An 8,673-nucleotide genomic window follows, 5' to 3' on the forward strand; every position below is an offset into this window, starting at 1 on the left:
ATGGGCTGATTGAGCTCCAGAACAAACAGGACAAGTTCTCTAGTTGGTCGATTGTCCTGCGTCGATCTTCACTGATGAGATCACGGACTTTGTCGATGTTGTCTTTGCTTCGAGCAATTGAAGGTCGATCGGAACGGGGCTGATCTTCAACCACAATTTCTCCCTTTTTAAACCGAGAAAACCATTTGTACACTTGCGTATTACTAAGAGGATGGTCTTTGTAGGCTGTCTGAATCATCGCAACAGTTTCTGCTGCGTTCTTGCAGAGCAAGAAACAAAACTTCACTGCCGCACGTTGTTCGCAAGTACTAGCCATTTCCTCGTGTCACGTCTGCACTGTACGCATACTCAAAGCACTGCCAAAGAAACCACACTTCTCACTGTCGGGTGACACCGCGTGGCAGAATGACTCAGCAGAGCTCCTACTGCCGGCCGAACTGGCCGAGCGGTTCTAGGCGCTACAGTCTGGAACTGCGCGACCCGACCGCTACGTCGCAGGTTCGAATCCTGCCTCGGGCATGGATGTGTGTGATGACCTTAGGTTAGTTAGGTTTAAGTAGTTCTAAGTTCTAGAGGACTGATGATCTCAGAAGTCCCATAGTGCTCAGAGCCATTTGAACCATTTTTGAGAGCTCCTACTACAACCCTCTGGCGGCGCAACCTACTACTACAAGAACACAATGTGCAGCATTACGATTCCGGGTACTTTTGGGTCCCCCCTCGCTATGACCCTTTCTACGGGGTGGTACAATACATGGGACAGCCACACGACCATGGATAATATGAGCTCACACATTAGACTAATACCGAAACGACTATGAAATCTTTAGGGATGTGTATGGCTTGAGGGTTTTCATCATCCCAAATGTGGTTGTCACGATGGTGAAATGCCCATTCGAAAGGGTGGTCTGAAATTGGTCTAGTGTGATATTTGTTTTATCGATATGTATTAACAGAACATTAAAACTCGAACAATAACGAGTACTCAACCAGCGCCTGAGCAGCGCTGCTTCCTTGCAGATAGCAATAAGCGAGGGTCACGGCGGTGATGACGCTGCTGGAGGCTGGAGTACTCGTCATTCTTCGTATTTTACTGTCCCCGTTAATACGTATCGATGAGACAGATATCACACTAGACTGGTTTTGGACCACTCCGTCGAATGGACAAGTAAAACTCCGCTTTAAAAATGTTTGTAATGGGAAACAGGCCGGCGCTTTCCGTCGACACTGGCGTCGCATGAAAGACGCGATGAGCAGATTTATTTGAGCTGACTACAGCTACACACTGAAAAAACGAAATTGCAAATAACTGGCGAAACAATAGAGAAAATGCGCCTGAAGGCTCTTTGGAGGGACTAGAGTGCCTGTATAGGGAGAGAGTGGCCATAGGTGAAGTTGCCAGTGATTGATTGATTAGCTTTGGCAGAAATATGGCGCCAAACGTCTCTTGCGCTTCCTATGTTCGCCGTGCTTTTGAGTTGAATTGAAGTTCAGAGGACTTTTGAAACGATTAAAAGGTATTTGAATTATTGAGAGACTTGTTATGCGTTGTGCATGCATGTTCGATTCAGTTGTATATCGTTTTTAGTACGTAATTAGCATTTGCGATATTAAATACGAGTTGAAATAATGAAGCGTTTTGTGATGAAGTCGGTAGGCCTACACCTTTGAAGTAAACACGTTAGTAATTGTACAGTATTGTTTTTGACATCTGTAATTCGTTCTGCAGACGTTCGTAAACGATGCCGGGTTGTGCTGCATTTGGTTGTCCCAATAGAGGCGAAGGTGGATTTCGCGTGTTAGCATTTCCACGCAATGAAGAAAGACGAAAGCAGTGGGCAGTCGCAGTCAACAGGGCTGACATAAATCAACCAGGAGCCTTGTGGAAACCAACCAAGTACTCTTATCTATGCGAAGTAAGTCGTTTTTGCTTTTTACTACATATAAAACAACTTGCAATATACATAGTTAAATTTGAAAACAGACCTGAAAATTGGCTGTGTGAAAATGGTTGAAATGGCTCTGAGCACTATGGGACTTAACATCTTAGGTCATCAGTCCCCTAGAACTTAGAACTAATTAAACCTAACTAACCTAAGGACATCACACACATCCATGCCCGAGGCAGGATTCGAACCTTCGACCGTAGCAGTCCCGCGGTTCCGGACTGCAGCGCCTAGAACCGCACGGCCACCACGGCCGGCAAAATTGGCTGTGTGAAAATTATTATAACACATTATTCTTATAAACAAAGGCATTTAACGAATGATTTCGTCATATTGTCTTGTGCTTTTGATTCGGTGAGTGTGTACTCCATTACTCCACTACCGGCCATTCAAAAGTCCCGCCCGCAGTTTGGCAGAAAAATGGCCGCTGTATCGTCCAGTTGGCCACTCTCTCCCTGTACAGGCTCTCTAGGAGGGACACACTGTGTATTCCATCTGGTGGCAAAACGCTACACTACAAAGATGCGCATTGCCAGTTTTGCGTAGCCAAAGGATGACAGAGAGCATCAGCGCATGAGGACTGCTAATGGTCGTACAATGGCTACTCGGGGTCAGAACTGAGATGAACATTGCCAGTAACGGGTTAATAACCAACGCGGCAGCAGGCGGCGGAGAAGGAAGTTACTACTGAGGTGGCGTCGGGTCGGATTTCGCAGTAGAGGAGGCGGGAGTAGCGTTCGGGCTTGGTATCGAATGTCAGAACCGTGGCGGCGGCGTCTTCATCAGCTAGTGGCGCGCTCCGCGCAGCCCGGCGGGTAATTAAATCAGCCGTGGCACCGCTGCCCGGGCGCAGCGGGGTGAGGACTGAAGCGCGGGCGTGGGTGGGGGTGGGGGTGGAGAGGGGGTGGGGTTGGACGGGGTTCAGCTCAGCAGCGCTCAGCCGCTGGAGGGTTGCTGGCGCGCGCTTCCGCGTCTCGCGTCATCCATCAGCGATACGTCACCGGCTGCGGGCGGCGGTGCGTGGGTGGCGAGCGGGCAGCCTAGTGATCAGTTCAGAACACAGACAGATAGCGACCGCTCATCCAACTCTCTGGAGATCTGAGGCAACCATCTAACAAGGAGACAATACAGCAAAGGGATTTTTGTAATTTTTTTATATTTAAGGCTGTAGATGAATATGAAATGGGAGATACGATACTGCGTGAAGAGTTTGACAGAGCAATGAAAGACCTGATTCGAAACAAGGCCCCGGGAGAAGACAACATTCCAGTGCAACTACTGACGGCCTTGGGAGAGCCAGTCCTGACAAAACTCTACCATCTGGTGAGCAAGATGTATGAGACAGGCGAAATACCCTCAGACTTCAAGAAGAATATAATAATTCCAATCCCAAAGAAAGCAGGTGTTGACAGATGTGAAAATTACCGAACTATCAATTTAATAAGACACAGCTGCAAAATACTAACGCGAATTCTTTACAGACGAATGGAAAAACTGATAGAAGCCAACCTCGGGGAAGATCAGTTTGATGCCGCAGAAATGTTGGAAACGTGAGGCAATACTGACCATACGACTTATCTTAGAAGACAGATTACGAAAAGGCAAACGTACGTTTCTAGTATTTGTAGACTTAGAGAAAGCTTTTGACAATGTTGACTGGAATACTCTCTATCAAATTCTAAAGGTGGCAGGGGTAAAATAAAGGGAGCGAAAGGCTATTTATAATTTGTACAGAGTACAGAAACCAGATGGCAGTTATAAGAGTCGGGGTGCATGAATGGGAAGCAGCGGTTGGGCAAGTAGTGAGGTAGGGTTGTAGCCTCTCCCCGATGTTATTCAATCTGTATATTGAGCAAGCAGTAAAGGAAACAAAAGAAAAATTCGGAGAAGGTATTAAAATCCGTGGAGAAGAAATAAAAACTATGAGGTTCGCCGATGACATTGTGATTTTGTCAGAGGCAGCAAAGGACTTGGAAGGGCAGTTGAACGGAATGGACAGTGTCTTGAAAGGAGGATATAAGATGAACATCAACAAAAGCAAAACAAGGATAATGGAATGTAGTCGAATTAAGTCGGGTGATGCTGAGGGAATTAGATTAGGAAATGAGGCACTTAAAGTAGTAAAGGAGTTTTGCTATTTGGGGGGCAAAATAACTGATGATGGACGAAGTAGAGAGGATATAAAATGTAGGCTGGCAATGGCAAGGAAAGCGTTTCTGAAGAAGAGAAATTTGTTAACATCCAGTATTGATTTAAGTGTCAGGAAGACATTTCTGAAAGTATTTGTATGGAGTGTAGCCATGTATGGAAGTGAAACATGGACGATAAATAGTTTGGACAAGAAGGCAATAGAAGCTTTCGAAATGTGGTGCTACAGAAGAATGCTGAAGATTAGATGGGTAGATCACATAACTAATGAGGAGGTATTGAATAGAATTGGGGAGAAGAGGAGTTTGTGGCACAACTTGACAAGAAGAAGGGACCGGTTAGTAGGACATGTTCTGAGGCATCAAGGGATCACAAATTTAGCATTGGAGGGCAGCGTGGAGGGTAAAAATCGTAGAGGGACACCAAGAGATGTATGCACTAAGCAGATTCAGAAGGATGTAGGCTGCAGTAAGCACTGGGAGATGAAGAAGCTTGCACAGGATAGAGTAGCGTGGAGAGCTGCATCAAACCAGTCTCAGGACTGAAGACCACAACAACAACAACAACAAAGGTATGTGAAGTTTAGAACTCAAATATCAATCTCTCCGAAAACATGTCGATGCAACTCTCAAATACTCTCGAGAAAATCGGGTCTCAAATCTTCTGTGCATATTTAATACCCTACAGTAGGACAGATTTTTCGACTGGAGCGCGACTGTGTGATAGAGTGTTTGCCTGCGACGTGGAGAACCTGGTTCGACTCTTATCCGAAGCAACAAAGCTGCATATCTAGCATCGTTCCGCGACGAGTAAAATACATAAATATGAAATTATTAACTAGTAATTTTTAAGAAAAATGGAAACTATCTTTAGTAAGAATATCTTGTAAAAGATCGGTAACGAAGAGTTTATATTTGCAAAGAAATCTGGACTTTCGCGTGCGATATGTAATCTCTTCTCTGAGTGTAAAAGGCGGTGTCCCGACTGACTGACTCACTAACTGGCTCATCGTCGGCCGGCTTAAACCATTAAGGATAGAAACTTGCAATTTGCAGACAGTGTTGATTTTATAATGTTGGCTTCGTTTAAGAAGGGATTTTTCGATATTCGTCCCTAAGGGAGTGAAGTAGGGAATGAAAGGTTTTCTGAAAATATATCACTATTATGGCAATTTAGAATCTGGACCTAGGAAAGTCGGTATTTGGCTTCTCGTTAGCAAATAAAGAACTACATGTTTAAAATTATTTTGAATTTAACCCCTATGGACGTAAAATAGTTGGTGACAGTTGATTTGGAAATAAACCATAATTACACTACTAAGGTATGTTTTACAGCTAGATCTATGAATATCGGTATTTGACTTTACGGTTAGAAATTAAAAAATAAATGTTTCAATATTTTCGTAATTCAATCCATATTTCATTATGAAAGCATTTTTAAAGCTAAATCAGTGCAAATTTGAATTTGGTTTCTTGGTTAGAAATAAAAAATAAGTGTTTCACTGTTTTTGGGAATTGAACCATTATGGAGGTGAAATAGGGAATGAAAGTTTCTATGGAAATATTTCATTATGTAAGAATTTTTGAAATCAAATCTACTGAATTTGTATTTGGCTTTTCTGTTAGAAGAAGAAAAAGCCCACGCGTTTCACTGTTTTTAGATACTCACTTGTAAGGGGGTGAAATAGAGGCTGAAATGTTTTAGGAAAATATTTCATTGTGAAAGCATTTTTAAAGCTATATCTATGGTCATCGTTATTTGGCTTCTCGGTTAAAAGTGAAGAAATACGTGTTTCACCCTTTTTGTAAGTTTAACCCCTAAGGGGGTGGATAGAGCGACACTGATTTGAATACTCATCATCGCGCAGCCCAGACTGCTACGGATAAAAACTGGAAGTTTGGAGAGGGTGTGGTTCTTATAACGCAGACATCGTTTAAGAGGGGATTGTTCGAAATTCTACTCCTAAGAGGGTGACATAGCGGATGGAATGATTTTTGAGTATATATCGCTACTGAGTCAAGTCTGAAGCTAGAACTACGAAAATTAGTATGTGGTTTCTCAGTGAGAGATAAAAAGTACGTGTTTTAGCAGTTTTTAAAATTCAACCACTGAGGGGGTAAAATAAGGGATGAAATTTTTTAAGAAAATATTTCGTTGTTCTAAAAATATTTTAAACGTGAATCCATGAAAACCGATATTTCCCTTCTTGACAAGATATAAAGAAATGTTTGTTAGGGAATGGAGTTCCCACAAAAAGTAACACACAAGAACGCAGAAGGCATGATTAACAAAAACCCTGCATTGCAGTTACCAGGATCGTCTTTTGGTCAAAAGTACGTTCGACAGAGACCATGCTTCAATGATCTTATTTAGCGTGAAATGTTTAGAAGGTGTTGCAATTTATTAACGACATAAAAACTGGTTTAAACAAAAAAAATCTATGCAGACAATACCGTCTACGCGAGCGAAACAGTGATCGCTAAGATAGTTAGAAATAAGACGATGTCCATTTTTAATAAAAATGACATCTGTGTGTTAATTAGCATATATCTGATGAAGTTTATATTTAACTGGTGTAAGTATTCGAACTGAAGGAAAAACAATAAAAAAATATAATGATCGGAACGAGACTCGAGCCAGCGACCCATTGATTACCATTCTCGAGCACTACCGTTTTTTTCCATATTTATGTATTTTACGCTTCACCGAAATCCTACTGGAACACGCCCCTTTGTCTAAAAATTTGCATCCGCTGGTAATTGCTGGTGTTCATTTTTGGAACACAACCTACGACCAGCTTAGAGACAAAATTGATGACACTTTCTGCAGGACCTGACCATCATTTTGCAGGACAGTGCTCAAGCACGTACAGTGCAAGCTGTTACTGATTTGAAACTTCCTGGCAGATTAAAACTGTGTGCCCGACCGAGACTCGAACTCGGGACCTTTGCCTTTCGCGGGCAAGTGCTCTACCAACTGAGCTACCGAAGCACGACTCACGGTCGGTACTCACAGCTTTACTTCTGCCAGTACCTCGTCTCCTACCTTCCAAACTTTACAGAAGCTCTCCTGCGAACCTTGCAGAACTAGCACTCCTGAAAGAAAGGATATTGCGGAGACATGGCTTAGCCACAGCCTGGGGGATGTTTCCAGAATGAGATTTTCACTCTGCAGCGGAGTGTGCGCTGATATGAAACTTCCTGGCAGATTAAAACTGTGTGCCCGACCGAGACTCGAACTCGCAGGAGAGCTTCTGTAAAGTTTGGAAGGTAGGAGACGAGGTACTGGCAGAAGTAAAGCTGTGAGTACCGGCCGTGAGTCGTGCTTCGGTAGCTCAGTTGGTAGAGCACTTGCCCTCGAAAGGCAATGGTCCCGAGTTCGAGTCTCGGTCGGGCACACAGTTTTAATCTGCCAGGAAGTTTCATATCAGCGCACACTCCGCTGCAGAGTGAAAATCTCATTCTGTTACTGATTTGTTTGACTGATGGGGCTGCTAAGTGCTATACCACCTATTCCACTCCCCTGAATTAGGCCCTCGTAAGTTCAACTCGATTTCTAAACTGAAGGAAACACTTCACAGCATTCGCTTCATAACTGCTAAAAATTCGTCCGGCAATAGATTGCACCGCTCGAATTGTCAACACAACTGGCACTGCTAAGAGTATCCTACGATTTCCACATCGCTGGCAACGGGTTATACACAATGTTGGTGACTACTTTGAAGGTCAGTAAAACTTTGAAACCCGCATATATTCTGTCGTAGCTGTTAATGAATAGTTGCCACTATTAAAGTTCCAACCCTCGTGTATGATACACCAACAAAGGCGTTTCTCGCTGCGGCATGACCTTCATTGAAGTTTCCATCATCAGCTTTCTCCTCTGAGTGTGCAAATATTTTGCCTGCGCCCACCTACGTAGGGGGTAATGATCATCATAATAAAATAAATCAGAGCTCGTGTTGAAAGATTTAAGTGTTCGTTTTTCCGCGCGTTGTTCGAGAATGGAACGGTAGGGAAAGAGCTTGAAGGTGGTTCGAAGAAACCTTTACCAGGCACTTAATTGTGATATCATACACTTTTTTTTTTAACAAATCCTATGCACCCATGCATGAAAGCGTTTCCGTCGATAACGAATTTTGCCGACCTATGCCGAAGCGTTCACTCACAGGCAGCATTCCACTGGCGAAGACGTCTGAAACTGCATTTCACTGCTCATGCGGCACACTGACAAAGTGATTTCGAGAAGAAAGAAGGTACATAGCAACTTTGAAAAGTAACTTACATCTGTCGCTGCACGCTAAGACACTGCACAACGAGAGTGGCTCATTCTCGAAAGAGAACATGTTACGAGTTTCCTGCAGACACTATTCTGCTGACCTACAGGTAACAGCGTGTGCCGGCCAGAGTGGCCGTGCGGTTCTAGGTACAGCCTGGAACCGTGAGACCGCTACGGTCGCAGGTTCGAATCCTGCCTCGGGAATGGATGTGTGTGTTTAAGTAGTTCTACGTTCTAGGGGACTGATGACCTCGGAAGTTGAGTCCCATAGTGATCAAAGCCATTTGAACCATTTTGAACAGTG

General features: G+C 43.7%; 1 non-coding gene across 1 annotated transcript; it reads left to right on the forward strand.

Moving 5' to 3' along the window:
• Window positions 1-7,416: 7,416 nt before the first annotated feature.
• Trnas-cga lies at window positions 7,417-7,491 on the forward strand. The gene has a single exon. It is a non-coding gene; the product is annotated as a tRNA-Ser (tRNA).
• The last annotated feature ends 1,182 nt before the right edge of the window (window positions 7,492-8,673 follow it).

Source organism: Schistocerca americana, chromosome 2 (assembly GCF_021461395.2).
Source record: "Schistocerca americana isolate TAMUIC-IGC-003095 chromosome 2, iqSchAmer2.1, whole genome shotgun sequence".
NCBI lineage: Eukaryota > Metazoa > Arthropoda > Insecta > Orthoptera > Acrididae > Schistocerca > Schistocerca americana.